The sequence below is a fragment of the Podarcis melisellensis genome, assembly GCF_964234715.1.
Source record: "Podarcis melisellensis genome assembly, chromosome: 3".
Taxonomy (NCBI): Eukaryota; Metazoa; Chordata; class Lepidosauria; order Squamata; family Lacertidae; genus Podarcis; species Podarcis melisellensis.
The window spans coordinates 33,355,080-33,371,574 of record NC_138530.1 but is presented as its reverse complement, the minus strand read 5'-3'; the positions used below and the strand labels follow the sequence as shown (position 1 = coordinate 33,371,574).

General features: G+C 42.0%; 1 protein-coding gene across 1 annotated transcript in view; it reads right to left on the bottom strand.

Annotated features, from left to right (window-relative positions):
* Window positions 1-16,495, bottom strand: part of ALK (ALK receptor tyrosine kinase) — a 587,955-nt gene that overhangs the window by 429,772 nt on the left and 141,688 nt on the right. The gene's annotated exons all lie outside the window — the stretch shown is intronic.

Below are 16,495 nucleotides of genomic sequence, written 5' to 3'. Positions count from 1 at the left end.
CTGAAGTTAATGTGGTGTGGTAGTCAAAGAAACTGATGGACATTTGGTGTCTCATGGGACTCCAGATTAACAAATGTTAATCAAAATATGGTAAGAACTTTGCCCAGAGTTTCACTCATCAGAACAATAAGAAAGTTAACAAGGATCGCATACAGAAGTTGGACATCCCTGGGTTTCAGTTTTTCACTTGCAGCTGTGGCTCCAGGTTCAAGTCCCTGCTTAACCACAGAGCTGATGGCCTCTGGTATGTTGCTGTTTCCCACTTGAAGTGACCTCACAGTTATGAGGCTAAAGAAGATAATGCACTTTGTGCTTTAGAAATGATTAATGATGCACCGGGGAATGTATGAGGCATGGAATTGTGTTGATGGAATTATCTTCACTTTTATGGGTCAGCGAGGCTGCATGCAGTTGATTGACCATGCAACTCAATTTTGTACCTGCCCTGTTCAGCAGCCATTCTTCACATGTGGGTGCCTTTGATCTGTTCCCTTGAAAAAGAGCTTTAAATGAATCACTACACAAGCACTTTGACCACTAGATGCAGGAAGTAAATAGCTTTTAGCTTTGAGAAATGCGGGCCCCGCTTAGGAAAACAACTAACCAGTGTACTATTGGCAGCTGGCAGAGATTTCCTTGAGATTATTGCTTAAGAACCGTTATTTGCAAGCACCTTCCCTCATGAGGATTAGCTAGAGGAACAGCCAAGGGAGGAAGTCTCCTTAAAGAGGTTTCATCTGTCATGACAAGTTGCCTGTCCTGAAGAGACTTGTGCTGAGGCCGCATTATGATGACTGATGAGGCCGTCTGGAGCAGTTAACTCAGCCATTTGTAATCATTTCTCTTTCAGGCCTTTTGGTAATCACTTTGGGAAATTCTTTTCGAACAGCACAGAATCTAGGCAGCGGAAATGGGAGTGAAGTTATTTCACTTTTGCAGGAAGGGATTTAGACAGTCATAAACTCAAGGGGGTGAGGAAAGCAAGCTGGTTTAAAACATCCAGATATTTTGGCAAGGCCATTTATTTTCAAACTAAGTGAATGCTCTTTCTTTTTCATGCGATTGGTAGAGAGATTAGGAGGACAAAATTCATTCTTATAGATTAGAAGCATGGAGCATGGTTTATGTGGTGGGTTGCTGAGGCATTCCGACTTGAGATGTTTTGAGACTACAAGTCCCAGCATCCCTGACCACTGGTCCTGCTAGCTAGGGATCATGGGAGTTGTAGGTCAAAAACATCTGGAAGACCGAGATTGAGGAAGCCTGTTTTAAACTATATTCTCGATGTTCACTCTCCTCACCTGACTGTTAGTGTCAACTTCCTTAGTTCACATCTTCCTTTGGTTGGTTCACTACCAACTTCCACCCTTCCAATGGCCATAGCCCAGTTATTCTCAGCATGGTCAGTCCTACCATTAGGCAAAGTGAAGTGGCTACCTCAAAGGGCTACCTCAAAGGGCATAAAAGGGCAAAACATTGTTAATTGTTAAGTTTATTTTTAATGTGTTTTACTGCCAAGGAGGGGGCAAAGCACTTGTGAGATTTTCTGTCTCATTTGCCAAAGTAACTTTGGCATCCTTGTAAACTACAGACCTGGACTCAGGAGGGGTGGGGTGGGATTTGCAGTTCCACCTCAGACAGCAAAATGTCTTTGCCTGGGTCTGGTGCCCAGTTTCTTTCCCAGTCATCTTGTTCTTGGTTCCTGTCTGTGAAATGAACCTCCCCACTCCCTTCAGATGTATCCTATACAAAAAAAAATAAAATCCAGCTTTGCATTGGTTGTGTGACAGAAACAAGAGTTGTGATCTAAGGAAGCGAGGCATTCGAATGGTAGAACTGTACACTCAGGATGGAGCTATGTTTGATGCTGCCACTGTAGGATGTTTCACCACCAAAGATGCGCAAGTCACCAGCATTACTGAGTAGGTATTAGCTGAAATTGGTTGGGACACAGGTGGCGCTGTGGGTTAAAGCCTCAGCACCTAGGACTTGCTGATCGAAAGGTCGGCAGTTCGAATCCCTGCTGCGGGGTGCGCTCCCGCTGCTCGGTCCCAGCGCCTGCCAACCTAGCAGTTCGAAAGCACCTCCGGGTGCAAGTAGATAAATAGGGACCGCTTACCAGCGGGAAGGTAAACGGCGTTTCCGTGTGCAGCTCTGGCTTGCCAGAGCAGCGATGTCACACTGGCCATGTGACCCGGAAGTGTCTCCGGACAGCGCTGGCCCCTGGCCTCTTAAGTGAGATGGGCGCACAACCCCAGAGTCTGTCAAGACTGGCCCATACGGGCAGGGGTACCTTTACCTTTACCTTTTATTAGCTGAAATTACTCTTTGTATTTCCTTAGTGCTGAAACTGGGGGGGTGGGGTGGGGAATGTATCTTTTTTGGAAGATGGTTTCCTTTTCCTTTCCACCCCCGTTTGACTTTTGACAGGCACTACCTTTATGAAACAAAAAAAGGTTTTCCATGCAATAGATACTTTTAATACAACAGAAACCTAAACTTTCAACAGAGTATCTTCCTCAGAATATTTTTCTCAAGGACAGCATGTTAGAACTCCTTTTCTGCAAGCTTCAAAAGGATCTAATAACACTACCTATACAGGCCATAAGGTAGATATACCTACCAGACGAACATATTTTTCTTACATTGTTTGGAATGACAGGTGTAAATAAAGATGCATGTGGGAGTATCATGTAATAATCTTTTAAGCAGCATAACATACCAAATCCAGTGTAAAACCTCTTGTTTGTTATAAATCAATTTCACATAATATTGCATTTATTAATTAAAAAAAGCAAAGAAATAAAATGATGATTCAGGTTCATTATTTCAACTGCAGCTCTCTTCTAGTGTCTCAAGGCACCACTTAAAATCTTCTGTGTTAATCAATTTGCATACTACTGCTGTATCGGCCTGTATCTAGTGTGCTGCCAATGTAGCATGCTGTATCTGGTGTGGTAAGATGCTGTTTGTCATCACTTAGAGCTGGAAAGATGCTTTGAAAATCTATTTATTTGCTGCTTCTGTTCAGAAGCGTGCCAGACAATCTCTTTCTTGACCTTCAGATGCACACAGGAAATAGAATTTAGAACCAAAAACAGCTGGTTCAATTCCATTCTCTTGCCAGCACTAGGCCTAGCAGTGCAGCTGGCTGCCTTCTTTTGCTTGTGTTCAGCTGGAAGCCACAGCAGCACCTCAGGCTTACTACTGATGGAAATGAATACACAGTCCACATCCCTTCCAGTTTTGGTCAAGTAACCTAAAGTGAGGAAGGTGCTAAGGCCAGGCTATAGCTTCATTTCTATGGATTCAGCTGAAAAGAGCAAAGCGACAGAAAACTTGTTGCCCAATCAGAAGAAATACAAGCCCATAAAACAAATATCAAGGCAGGCAGGGGGGATAATAATAATAATAAAATATGTTGTGGGTACCCTGCCATTCTGAAGGCTAAAAAGAAGCAGGCAGGCCTGGTCTACAAACACAATATAGGAAGTGGTAGTCTCCTGAGTTGGCAGAATGGACTGCTTCATTTCAGATGGGGATGCCATTTTTAAATGTTTCCTTTCAAAAAAAAATTTAAAACCCCACTTCCTACAAATATATACCATATAACCAACTTTTACTTCACACTTTTCCCAGCAAGTGCTTACCATCACTGTTCTGAAGACTACAGCAATTATGTAGCCTCTGGGCTAATCTATGTGGTTTCTCACCCCAATTGAACTGTTTAATAAGCATTTATGTGGCCAATTCAAACTTGCTATATTGTTTTGCAGCACACTAATACATTTGGTTACATGTCATGATGTTCTCATTAGAAGTCAACTTATACTTCCTGAGGAGATAATTGCAACAATGCTAAACATAAAAAAAAACCTCAGCTCTTTCAATTTAGAAACCACTAACGTCAGGTAATGTCGTTCTATGAAAGAGAAGAATCCCTCACACTGCTACTGAAGCAAAAAATAGCCCAGTCCAAAATAAGACATTTATTAAATGAGATCTTGGCAGAGGAAACAATATGATGTATATTATGATCCCCACGATAATTTGATAACTATAGAAGGAATGTTGTTTTTCAAGTAAAAAAGCTTTATCAAAGCCTTTTGATGAAAACCGAAGGAACACAGAAATAAACTGAAGGCACACTAATAACTGGGCTTTTAATAAGTCTGCTGCTTGCTTAAACTAAAGAGGCGGGGAATAAGAGCTAGGATTTTTTATGGACGCTTTTAAAGCTATATAGCTAAGATTAATCAGGATACCCTGAAGAACACTGAATAGGTTATAAATTCCCCCGCCAATCCTCAATAATTCAAATAAAGTTTCTTAATGGAGTGTAGTCATTTTGAATCTGTAGCCAGGACCAGTTCGAGGTTTGAGGGGCCCAGACAAACCAATGTCTTCAGGTGGGCACCCTCATGTCAGTGGGGGCTTGCCTGGCAGTGGTTGCAGGGTCCTGAGCAATGCTGGGCAGTTGGATCAACTTTTAAATTTTTGCATAGTTCTCCAGAGTGAGAATAGACTCAGGAAGTTAAAATTGGGGCTAGATTCAACCACCTGCAGTTGCACAGTGTGTGTGGGGAGTTAAGAGGGACTCAGGGCAGGCCCAAATATTCCAGGTATACTTGTATTTTTTTTACATGGGAGCTGATGGAAGTGCAGTTGTTACACTAAAGGGTGCACATGTATAGCCCTGTTGTGGAGGTGCTGGCCTTTACAAACACGTAGCACCCCTTAAAACATCTAATTTAATTAATTAATTTTAACTTTTTAAAAAAACAAACAAACACAACAACACTCATGCCTCATCTGAAAAATTCAACGCAACTAACTAGTTAATATTCCAGAGGAATGTTTAAATATAAAACAATCTCCAAGTTGAACTCAGTCACAAAACTTGGGAGATTTATTTAACACAGTTTTTAACTTAATGAAACCAACTTTTAAAACACTGGAACCCTCCATAAATATTTAAATTCCAGATGATAAAAGAAAATTTAAATTATTTACACAATTCCCTAATTTTGAGTTAGAATAAAATACCAAAATAAAACCTGTCATTTTATTTCAGCAGCAGACATAATAGTTTCAAAAGGAAGAGCCATCTTACACCTCTGCATTGGAAAAAGTATTAATTTTAGGTGGGGTTTCAAGGGGTTATGAGGTTCTATCTGTATTGGGCCATATGACTGATAAGCTAAGCATACATCTACTAGCAAACTTATTTACTGCCCCTGCTCCTAAACCTGTAGCTAGCTCCCACCGAATATCCATGCAAGTTTTGTGATGGGTAACACATATTTGGAAACAGAGGTTTAAATGGCCTTTCCCAACCTGGTGTCCTCCATATGTTTTGGACTACAACTCCCATCAGCCTCAGCTAGCATTTAGAAGTGATTTAAGGTGAAGGGTCAAGCATTCTCCCTGTTGCTTTTTCCACTATAAATCTTTCCTTCCCCCAGCAAAGCTGTTTTTTCCTAGACTTGCTCCTGTTTGTTTGCTTGTGTGTAATGTGTAGTTAAGCCCTTACTCTGAGCAACAACTTTGTAGGGTGCTCCAAGGGCAATTATGCTTGGACTGGTGATGTAGAGAGCTGGTTTTACTTCTTTTTTATTATTAATTTAGCAGTAGCAGGGTTTCAGATCCAGTTTTCAGGCTCTTTGGAAATCTATATCAAGACTTGTGGGTTGGAGAATGCAAAACAAGGCAGACAGGTAAGCTGTAATGAGGAGACAGGGACTAATGACCATTTGCACAACCAGGCAATAGTTAGAGACTTTCTAGGGCCAAATGAAGCATAATTGATCCCTTACCATTAGCTCTTACTGAGCTTATAGCAAAATTAAGGCATTCTGATCTATCTGTGTGGTAGTCAACTGAACAAATGCTGCAGTCCCAAACTATAATGACACAGAGGATAGGTTTGGATGCTAGAGTTTCTGGCAATTTGCCCCATATCATAAAAACCTTTATTTATGGCACCCCTGCTTTTGCCTACAATTAGTTATGAGGAATCAGCTAGACACCCATGAAGGCTGGGCTACTTTTGTCTTTTACAATTGCAATAGTGCAAAACTGAATGAGGACAGTGAGAAAACCCAAGATTGAAGTGCATGGTAGGAAAATCTGGCACTTGCATCCAGTCATGCTAGAGCTACTCCACAAAATAAAAGAAGCCATCAGTCTGCAGTGTCTATCAGACATACACCTTTCACCATGTTTTAAATTTAGTTACAGGAAATAAGTTTCTTTCAAGGAAGATTCAGCTCAGAGATGGCAGCTTTTAATCTCAAACTTTGCAGTAGTGGGCAAGTCAGAGAAGATTTCAGCTCGCAAGAAAGAATAAAAATCCACCCACTTCCTTCTCAAAAGTTCCCAGTATCAACCATTACAGTGCTATCTACAGCAGCATTGAAGGCCAGTTCAATTTCTTCTTGTGTCATCCTGAAATATATGAGACCTAGTTTTTTGTCTGTTACTATCTCAGAAGCACACCTGTTCACCAAGGATATGTTGATCAGAAATCCACTTCTGTGGTCGTAAGAACCCTCATTATCAGTAGCCACAGCCTGCTTGGATCACAAAAGCAACTCAATGTACTGTCTCATACATTTCTACTCAGAAGTAAGTCCTATTAAGTTTCAAAACACTTACTTGCAGGTCAGTGGGTATAGGATTGCTGCCTGACACAATCCTGCGGTATTTGCATTGCCTTTCTCACCCATTTTCTCTGAAGTGTGTATGTTAACAGAAGCTAAACACAGATGTTCTATTAGCTAACCATTCCACCTCCACCGTATCAGTGCCCTGCCTAAATTGCTTGCTCATCTGAACATACTTTTTCTGCTTAGATCTACAGCAGCTTTTCGTATTCTGCAGGATATTCAGCAAGGATATTCAGTTGAACCCACTGGCCACCCCCAGATCTCAGAAATTGTAAATCTGGATCAGATAGGTGGGAAATGCGAGCTGACAACTTGTGCCAGTAGCATTCTACAAATTACTCAGGAGTAGAGTGAATCAACATTTCGCTTAGTACCATTTTGCACAACTCTGACCATAAGCCAGCATCCTATGTACTTCCTTCGCAAAATAAACTTTTCAACCCTGAAATTTATCTCTGTAAATATTGATTTATCTTTTTAGATACACAAATGGGACCTGCAACAAAATGTTGCAGTATGAAATCCTGCTGGTTAGTATTCCAATGGCACCATTTCATCCCCCTTTCCCCTGCAGTCCATTTACTATTCCCCCACCCAGTGGTGGAGCTTCATGCTCTGGCACCCGGGGGGGTGGAGAGCAGGCAGGGGTGGGGCTGTTGCACATCCCGGGGGTGTGGCGCACGTCCTGGGGACATGGCATGGCGCCTGCGGGGGTGTGGTGCCCAGCACGGACGGGGGGCAGCCCCAATGGCACCCCACTGGGATCACGCTGCCAGGGGCGGTGTGCTCCCCCTGTACTCCTATTCCTCCACCAGTGTCCCCACCCCGACTCAGCATTCAATGGCCACTAAACAAACTCAGTCCTCCTTTGGGAGCGGATTCCTTTTGATGGGTTTCTGCTTGAAGAGCAATTGCTATTGAGCAGCCAATAAGTTCAGCATTTTTAAAATATTGTTATTATTATATTTCTGGAAACTTTGGGGTTCCCTCTAGCCTTCTGACACCTCTTATGGATGTGATGTGATGTGTTGTGTTGCTGTTTTAGCTACGGAAATGCAAAGGCACTCGCAGCCTGAACATTGGGAATAACAGGATGGGCTCCATGACAAACAGACTGGCTTGAAGCTCTTTAAACTTGTAGTATACACATTCTTGATTGCTCATCTCTTTGAATTAAATTCTTTCAAAAATCTCCAGAGTTAAACAAAGAAAAGAAAACATGACTGTTTCTTCATCCCACTAGACCCAGCTGCACAGGAGTTGTCTGTTCTTTCTGCACAAAAAGCAGAAGACCAAAGTCTTTTTATATTGTTGAATTTAAGCACAGATTGAGAGCCAAACAGGAACACACAAATACACACACATCACACGCCACAAGTATTTTTAACCCGCCTCTAGAAAAAGGAAGGAAAAAGCATTTGATCTTCCCAGTTGTATTAAACCAGTCAGTTATTATGGCCAAAATAACGGCTGCCTAGAGCAACTAGAGGGAAATAAGCCAAAATCTTTCTAATGAATAAAAGTCTTAATGGTTTGGCAAAACATCAGAAAGATACTTTGCTAAATAAATAAAAAAATCCTTGGTAATTTAAGTAACGTTTCTGCCAATATAACATCAGTGGCTGGGTTCCAGGCAATATTGATTAAGTATAAAAACCCATATTACGGAGATATACTCCGATACTTCCATCTCCTAACAGATTCAGAAAAGGGTAATTTCTGTGTTCTATATTGACTTTCAGACTCCAGGTTCTGGTTAGACCTAGTAACGTTAAACAAAATTAACAACAGCAAAAAATTTCATTTCAGCTTTTTAAGTTCCTTAATGTTCCAACATCACTTACTTTGAAACTTACTTCAGCAATTGTAAATCTCAAAGCTTCCCCTAACTTCTTTTATGTATTCTTGCAACGGCAACGAAAAGACTCAATCTTCCTACTCACAAATAGGATTAGAATATCAAAAGGGAAATTGGGTTCCTGGATCGGCATTGTTATTTTGGCCAGGTAATTTAAGGAAGTGCAGTCCTTCTCACACTAGCAGGGCAAGCTGTATCTGCTAAAAATTCTCTCTGCTTCTCAGCTAGAATTGGAAGAGTCACCTCCTCCTTGGTAAAAGGTTAAAGGTCACAGGGCATGGAGAAACAATGTGCTTATTGTGCTCACATAAGTATGCTTCCAACACCCAGTCATGTTTAAAGACACTTACCATATGCAGTTAGGGACGTGGGTGGTGCTGTGGGTAAAACCTCAGTGCCTAGGACTTGCCGATCGTCAGGTCGGCAGTTTGAATCCCCGCGGCGGGGTGCGCTCCTGTTGCTCGGTCCCAGCGCCTGCCAACCTAGCAGTTCGAAAGCACCCCCAGGTGCAAGTAGATAAATAGGGACCGCTTACTAGCGGGAAGGTAAACGGTGTTTCCGTGTGCTGCGCTGGCTCACCAGATGCAGCTTGTCACACTGGCCACGTGACCCGAAAGTGTCTGCGGACAGCGCTGGCCCCCGGGCTCTTAAGTGAGATGGGTGCACAACCCTAGAGTCTGTCAAGACTGGCCCGTACGGGCAGGGGTACCTTTACCATATGCAGTGGTCCATTTGCACTAATTAGTTGCCTGGACAGGTGTGCCACTAATATGCAAACATTCCGTAGTGATTTGGCACATGCGTTTAAACATCACACAATGCATATGAAAAGTATGTCTGTTCCCCCCCCCACACACACATACCCTGTGTAAGTTATTGAAAGTAATTCTACCTTCAAACGGCATAAGCCATTCCTATCTTAAAGGTTAACTGGATTCCTTGAGATACCGTATTTTTTCGTGTATAGGACACCCTCTATTTTGGGGAACTCAGAATTAAGAAAATGGGGGGGGATTGCCCAGAGTTGTTGAGCTTTCTTGGGGGAGGATTGCCCAGAGTTGTTGAGCTATTTTTAGGGGAGATTGCCGAAAATCGCTCACAAGCCTGACCTACACTGCCACTCGAACGTGTTGCTAAAGCTACCTATCGTCTGTCCCTTCACTGGCAAAAGCCGCCAATCACCCACCCAATTGCCACAGCAACAGCCAATCAACAACAGCCCTTGCCACAGACAACAATAACACGCCCAATAGCCGCTGACAATCTACAGCTCACGGCAGCAACCAATCCCGTGTCACACCAATGAACTATCCGTGTATTAAACAAAGCCTCTCCTCCTTTTAATTTAAAAAAAAGTCATCTTATACACAGAAAAGTATGGTATCCCCATTATCACCATTCCATTCCCCCAACTTTTTCTAACAAAAATCTGAGATACTCCTCCCCACCATGCTGCCACCCGCTCAAACCACCTTGGTCCAACACTACCACCACCACACCCTGCTCGTCCTCCCTACCTGCTCAAGTCATCTCAGCCCACTGCTACCACTGCCACCTGCAGCAGGTGTGCTCTCTGCCTTCACTGCCACTGTGGCAAAACCTCCTCCATCGTGAGGCCTCAGCTGAGGCCTGTCATGGCCGCTGATGTACTTATGGAAGCCGATCGCGTGCTTTCAGTAGCACACTTCCAGAAGTGTAGCCCAATTTCCAGAAGAATATCAGTGGCCTCGGAGGGCCTAGGCTGAGGCCTCACTGTGGAGGCCTCATGGTGGCAGCCAAAGTTGGACACCCAGGATTTCAAAAAGAAGCCAGGACAACTTCTGTAGATCCGGGATGTCCCACTCAAACCAGGACAGTTGGTGGGTATGCCATTCTCACGCCACAAGATCCATATATTGAAGCAGGGTTCCTTTGTGTCAGTCCCAATACTTCCATACTTCCACCACTTTCATAAGTAGTATCTATTCATAAGGCTTGTAGTCAAGAACATGGACTGGAGGATGTTGGATTCCCTCAACAAATCTTATGCAGAAATGTGCCCTACTTTCAATGACACCTACTCTCAAGTATGCAGCCAACTGTAGCCTTGGAGGACAATGTAGATAGATTTATTCAGTCATCATGCCTTGCTTTTCTACATGAACATGTCCTTTAGATAGTTTACATATTTTGCTTAGGGGACAGGGAACAGTAAATATATTAAAGGTGTGGGGGACTGTAAATAACTTGCTAGGCAGAAAAACAGTGCCACTTTGGTGGGACATTATTGCAGTCAAACCAACAATTCATGTTTTGCCAGATAGGTACATAAAGGGGCTAAGACTCACAGAGCTTTCCTGTAAAATTTGCTTGAGATAAATCTGTGAGATCACTTCCCTTGTCTGCCTTGGAAGGAAGCTGTAATTCTACCTACTTCCAGCCTGCCTGGGCAGCCTCCTCTTTCTTCATCATGCTTCCAAGCTAACCACATGTGGGTGTCTGTGCTCTGCAGGTCAAACAAAAATTTTGAGCTTACATGTTCTACTTTTGTAACTAGGATAGTAGTTGTAAACCTAACAGAATAGAGACATATACATATATAAAATAAAATAAATGTCCAGTAGCACCTTAGAGACCAACTAAATTTGTTCTTGGTATGAGCTTTCGTGTGTATGCACACTTCTTCAGATACACTTCTTGGTATCTGAAGAAGTGTGCATGCACACGAAAGCTCATACCAAGAACAAATTTAGTTGGTCTCTTAGGTGCTACTGGACAATTTATTATTATTATAATATAGATATATATATATTTCTACTGCATAGGACCAACACAGCTACCTACCTGAATCTAGAAGAGAGACAGTATTGCTGCTGGTTGTTTGCTTCTTTAAAAATTGCTAAGCTGATTGACGGTTACTGATGTGGACGCTTTTGGATGTTACCCTTGACATCCTTGCACTTAATTTTGATTAAGCTACTGTATTAGCGTCATCCAATAAACAAAGCAGCCAAACAACAATTAGGCAGCTATAAATTAAGTATGTTTGACACCCAGGTATAAATAAAAATGCCAGCAACTCAAGCAAACTACATTAAAAACAATTTAATTTTGAGTGAAAGAGTCACCTGTTTTTTTTAAAAAGAAATCAGATACTGTGCAGTTCTGAAGACAATTACAGCTGTTGCCTGGTCTGATATTCAGTGCTTAGGCTCTGCTTTTAATAGACTTGCTTTGTGTTGATTTTTATTAAGTAAAAGATGGTGACCCTGATACCAACGAACTGAGGATTCTTAGCCAAATCATTCACTGGTCAGTATGTCAGATTGATTATATTCTCTGCAGCCAAAGATGGAGATGCTCTATACAGTCAGCAAAAACAAGACCTGGAGCTGACTGTGGCTCAGATCATCAGCTTCTTATAGCAAAATTCCAGCTTAAACTGAAGAAAGTAGGAAAAACCACTGGGACAGTAAGACACAATATAAATTTAATCCCTTATGAATACACAGTGGAAGTGAGGAACAGGTTTAAGGATTTAGATTTGGTGGAGAGAGTGCCTGAAGAACTATGGATGGAGGCTCATAACATTATACAGGAGGCAGCAACGAAAACCATCCCAATGAAAAGGAAATGCAAGAAAGCAAAGTGGCTGTCCAATGAGGCCTTGGAAATAGCAGGGGAGAGAAGGCAAGCAAAATGTGAGGGGAGATAGTGAAAGATACAGGAAACTGAATGCAGATTAAAAAAAAATAGCAAGGAGAGAAAAAAGGGCCTTCTTAAACAAGCAATGCAAAGAAATAGAGAAAAACAACAGAATGGGGAAAAACCAGAGATCTGTTCAAGAAAATTGGAGAGATTTTCTCCAATTTTCTCCAAAATACAAAGATTACCATAATAAAGGACAAAAGTGGAAAGGACGTAACAGAAGCAGAAGACATCAAGAAGAGGTGGCAAGAGTACACAGGGGAATTATACCGGAAAGATATGGATGTCTCGTACACCCCAGGTAGTGTGGTTGCTGACCTTGAGCCAGACATCCTGGAGAGTGAAGTCAAATGGGCCTTAGAAAGCACTGCTAATAACAAGGCCAGTGGAAGTGATGATATTCTAGCTGAACTATTAAAAATTTTAAAAGATGATGCTGTTAAGGGGCTACATTCAATATGCCAGCAAATTTGGAAAACTCAGCAGTGGCCAGAGGACTGGAGAAGATCAGTCTACATCCCAATCCCAAAGAAGGGCAGTGCCAAAGAATGCTCCAACTACCGTACAATTACGCTCATTTCACACACTAGCAAGGTTATGCTTAAAATTCTACAAGACAGGCTCAAGCAGTATGTGGACCGAGAACTCCCAGAAGTGCAAGCTGGATTTCGAAGGGGCAGAGGAACCAGAGACCAAATTGCAAACATGTGCTAGATTATGGAGAAAGCTATAGAGTTCCAGAAAAACATCTACTTCTGCTTCATTGACTACGCAAAAACCTTTGACTGTGTTGACCACAGCAAACTATGGCAAGTTCTTAAATAAATGGGAGTGCCTGATCACCTCGTCTGTCTCCTGTCTTCCTGTGAAATCTCTATGTGGGACAAGAAGCTACAGTTAGAACTGGATATGGAATAACTGATTGGTTCAAAATTGGGAAAGGAATACAACAAGGCTGAATATTGTCTCCCTTTCTTATTTAACTTACATGCAGAATTCATTATGCGATAGGCTGGACTGGATGAATCCCAAGCCGGAAATAAGATTGCCAGAAGAAATATCAACAACCTCAGATATGCAGATGACACAACCTTGATGGCAGAAAGTGAGGAGGAATTAAAGAACCATTTAGTGAGGGTGAAAGAGGAGAGTGCAAAATATGGTCTGAAGCGCAACATCAAAAAAATGAAGATCATGGCCACTGGTCCCATCACCTCCTGGCACATAGATGGGGAAGAAATGGAGGCAGTGAGAGATTTTACTTTCTTGGGTTCCATGATCACTGCAGATGGTGACAGCAGTCTGCTGTCACCTTGCTGACAAAGGTCCGTATAGTTAAAGCTATGGTTTTCCCAGTAGTGATGTATGGAAGTGAGAGCTGGACCATAAAGAAGGCTGATTGCCGAAGAATTGATGCTTTTGAATTATGGTGCTGGAGTAGACTCTTGAGAGTCCCATGGACTGCAAGAAGATCAAACCTATCCATTCTGAAGGAAATCAGCCCTGAGTCCTCACTGGAAGGACAGATCCTGAAGCTGAGGCTCCAGTACTTTGGCCACCTCATGAGAAGAGAAGACTCCCTGGAAAAGACCCTGATGTCAGGAAAGATTGAGGGCACAAGAGAAGGGGACGACAGAGAACGAGACAGTTGGACAGTGTTCTTGAAGCTACCAGCAACCAAACTGCGGGAGGCGGTGGAAGACAGGAGTGCCTGGCGTGCTCTGGTCTATGGGGTCATGAAGTCGGACACGACTAAACAACAACATGTCAGTTTGGCATTGTTCCACAACTAGAGAATAATTCTGGTCCAGCACAGAGCATTATTAAAAATATGGTTTATCAGCCACCTTAATAAGGTATCCATTCTACTTATAAACATGACAGGAAACAAGTATTACTACTAATACTAACAGAAATATCAGAGGAATCCCAGTGGTCCACTAGTTCAACAGCTGATGTGTCCAAGTGTTAGTGAGCTTTGCCATGGCTCTCATAAGTTTTATGGTAGATGAACCATTCCAAGCAACTGTTCTATTGTTCTATTCCATTTGGAATGGTTTTATGTATTTTATAATTATGATGGTTTTATGTTTTTATAACTGTAGATTCTGTTGCTTTAAACTTGTGGTGAAGGGTAGGTAAGAAATTGTATAAAAAAATGAATAAATACCGTATGCCACTTTCTGCTGGGACTTTGGCACCATCCTACTTTCTCTTTGCCTGCACAGTATTTTTTCCAAAACTGAAAATGGTAGGAGATAGAGTGGGGAGGGAGCCTGAGCCTAAATCTAGCTCCACATGCCAGAATAGGGCTCTCTCCGCCAGTGTTTGTCTTCTCACACAAAGAGGATAGGTGGAGAGTAAGTGGATTGCTATCCTTGCTATACTCAAAGTAAAGGAAGCTGAGGCCATGTTTTGATTCATGTTTCACTCAAAATCAGGATAGCAGTTATGCAGATCATTGTTAAACCAAAAGGCAACAAGAAGTATATTAGGAGCCTGTCTGTTATGAGTCCAATGCTGCTATATATTTTCTTTAATTTGCTGGATGAAGGAGACATTTGCATTAAGTTGCTAGATAGGAAAGAGCTGTAGCCCTATGACCATTAATGATCTCTGTCTGGCACCATGCACACACAATCACATGTGAATAAATGTCTGAAGCTGACATGGACGGCTGACTTGGAAATCTAGTTTACTGAGACAGGATGGAAAGCCATGTTGGCTAAATCCTATCTACAGTGGTACCTCGGGTTACATACGCTTCATGTTACATATGCTTCAGGTTACAGACTCCGCTAACCCAGAAATAGTCAGGTTAAGAACTTTGCTTCAAGATGAGAACAGAAATCGTGCTTTGGCAGCGTGGCGGCAGCAGGAGGCCCCATTAGCTAAAGTGGTGCTTCAGGTTAAGAACAGTTTCAGGTTAAGAACGGACCTCCGGAACGAATTAAGTACATAACCCAAGGTACCACTGTAAAAACCACTTCAGTGACAATCCAGGAAACCATGTCCAGTTTCCTGAACATGCTGATGTTATATTCTTATATGTGCTGATGAGGCTTAGAACTTTGTGTCAAACCACTATAAGAGCATTTTCCTTCTTACAGTGTGTAAACCAGCTCCACTTAAGTTAACGACAAGACTTCCCACTGGCTTCCCACATTGTTTAATATTCTACACTACATAGCTTCCAAATGTATCAAATGCAAACTATCATATTATCTCTAAGCAGGCATTTCATATCAATACAGTATCTCCTAAGTTTCTCTGATTAGCTTTAATAAATACAATGCAGTACATTCATTTTTCAGGACACGCAACCCAGAAACTTCATAACAGAGCTAGCTTAATGCAAGAATCTGCTGGGTTTGTTTTGTTTTCTGCTTTTATTGCTTTCCCATTATCAGTCTGAACCCAAAAAATCAAGAGTAATTCTCTACCTGGAGCTTAATCTTAAACAATAATGAGTAAACAGCTTTCATTTGATCTGTGCAAACCTGCAGTGAGCTTGAGAAAAGCGCTAGGGGCCTCTGGCAGTATTGAGATATTGGCGGAGACTTTTCTTTGAGTTATAGAACAGAGAGAAAAGACCCCTCTTAGCAAAGGTTGTTACAGCAGATTAGGTTTAGATCAATGATGTGCTTGATTATCTAACTTTATTCTACAAATCCCTTTTCAGGTTTGGGTGTTGCCAACCATGAAAATTAAGATAGTTTACAAAGCATCAGCAGCTCCCCTTCCAGTGTTTACCTTAGGAACAATGCAACTGATTCTTAGCTTTGAGTGTCTCTTACTCAACTGCTGTGGCTGAACTACTAAGGAGCGACAGATGAGATAAAAGCTCCTACTCTTGACTCAGGACAAAGAATCCCAGTATTGCAAGTTGTTGTAAATCAAGGGGGAACTGAACAGTTCTTAGCATAACTTCCAAGCAAATGTGTTATTATTTTACAACCATTGCATTCATTTGATATTTCAAAAACATGGCATAATAAAGTGAATTAAAGGCAATGGGGACAGGAAGTCAGATGATATTAAGTGGTTGATGGTTAAGTTAACAAAGGTGCATGAGAGCAGCTGACAGGTCATGAATGGAGCCTGGTAATCTGAGAAAGAATCAACTGCAAGCAAATCATTGCTGAATGGGCTCTGATGTTTACTAGGGTTGGTTTTTTTCAAAGGAAAGGGCAGGTTCTTAGCTCTTAGAGCTGTCACCACCCACTTTCGAGGTCACAGCCCCAGAAGAAAAAGGGGAAATGTGGATGTTCAGTTAATGGCT